Source organism: Chrysochloris asiatica, unplaced genomic scaffold, assembly GCF_000296735.1.
Source record: "Chrysochloris asiatica unplaced genomic scaffold, ChrAsi1.0 scaffold00010, whole genome shotgun sequence".
NCBI classification, from domain to species: domain Eukaryota; kingdom Metazoa; phylum Chordata; class Mammalia; order Afrosoricida; family Chrysochloridae; genus Chrysochloris; species Chrysochloris asiatica.
The window spans coordinates 9,155,338-9,157,318 of record NW_006408528.1 but is presented as its reverse complement, the minus strand read 5'-3'; positions in this window follow the sequence as shown (position 1 = coordinate 9,157,318).

The window sequence follows — 1,981 nt, the reverse complement described above, 5'->3', positions numbered from 1 at the left end:
CCATATAATTAATGATTTTGGATTTTTTTTTATATTGGTCATCGTGTAGGACAAAAACCAAACAGGTGGCATTCAAAGCTAAATAACTTAAGAAAAAGTTTTAATGAAAAGATTCACTACCAGTGTCAGGAGGGAATAGAAAAGCCATCAATAAAATGTAGTTCTTCAGACTAGTAACCTTGGAAAGCATTGCCACGCCTAGGCCTGAAAGATCAGAGGAAGACAACGAGAACAGCACGTAGCAGCCTGGTTTTCACTAGAAGAACAGAGCCCACCCAGGGTGATCCGAAGGACTGGGGAAAGGCGAGAAGGGAGACCAGGGAATAAAACCCCAACCTCACTTTCCTCTCACTGTCTGCTCTCCTGTCAATGCATCTCATTGGACAAACCCAACTGGAAAACTGAGCTAAGAGCCCTTGATGCTGCCCACATGGATATGCAATACATACAGACATCAGAAAGGACTAGAAAGATTTGGGGAGGGGCACACTGAAGACAGAAAAATAAGATATCCAACAAATCATTTTACTCCATTCTTTTTAATCAGTAAAGAAATTCATCAACAGAAATTCAAACAAAGAAATAAAGAGAGTAAAAATAAAAGTCCTCCTCTTGACATCCTTCTCCTAGAGACTGTCTCAGAACCTGAAATCTAAAGGCATTTGGTCTGCAGAAAGCTGCATCCTGTAGTCAGAGCCCTGATTCTATCCTGACCCTTAACAAAAGTCCAAATGCCATCTTGAGTACTTTGTACACTTTTGAAAGGCCAAAGTCTCCTAAACGGTTTCAAGAAAGCAGATAGAGGCAACTTTGCACTGGGGCAGAGTGTATTATTTGAAAGCAGATTAAGACTACCCCCATATCAAGTCCAGGGAGGAGTTACATCTCTCTCAAGGATTTACTTGAACATGGGCAAAAATGAAAAATAACCACACCAGATAGCAAAATCTAAAATGATTACATAATTCCATGACTACCAAAATATGGCATTCTGACTAATAGTGACCGTATATAGGGTTTCCAAGGAGTAGCTGGTGGGCTTTAAGTGCCAACTGTGAGGTTAGCAGTCCAATGCTTATCCTACAGCACCAGACCAGGACTTCAATTATGTCATTACATAGCTGCAAAATCCACCCAAGTTAACACATAACTTTAACCATCACAGCCAGCATGATTCTTGATTTATACCTCACCAGTCATTACAGTTACAAAATAATCAGCAGGATTTTAAATATTGTCATAAATGCAAAATATCAGGTAAATGGGAGAGGTGATAAATAAGGAGTAGGTGTATACCATTGTATTAAAGCACCATTAACCAGCATTTTGATGTATCAGACAGAAAAGGTACGTTCTGATGATGTGATTTAGCAGATTATTCCTATAAGCCAATAAAACATAGGTAAACACCTTTCAGATACTTGTTCCATATCCTCTTCTGAATCTGGCTTAAATTGTTAGCATTTCCCTGTCCATGTACTGATGCAAATGATTTTGAATTATCTTCAGTAAAATTTTACTTATGATATTAACAATATTGTTCTATAATTTCTGCAATTTGTTAGCTCACCTTTCTTTGGAATGGTCAAAAATATGAATTTCTTCCAACCAGTTGGTTAGGTAGCTGTGTACCAAATTTCTTGGCATAGACTAATGAGTGTCTTCACCACTGCATCCATTGGTTGAAACATTTCAATTGTTATTTGTCAATTCCTTGACTCTTTTTGCTTTTGTCCAATGCCTTCAGTGTAGCTTGGATTTCTTTCTTCAATACCATCTGTTCTTGATCATATGCTACCTTCTGAACTAGTTGACCATCATCCAACTCTTTTTGCTACAGAGACTCAGGGAATTTCTTCCATCTTTTTTTGATGCTTCCTGTATTGCTCATTACTTCCTCCATTGTTGTCGTTGTTACTGTTCTTGAGAGCTGTCATGTCAGTTCTGACTTATAGCAACCTTATATAGCGTTTCCAAAGAG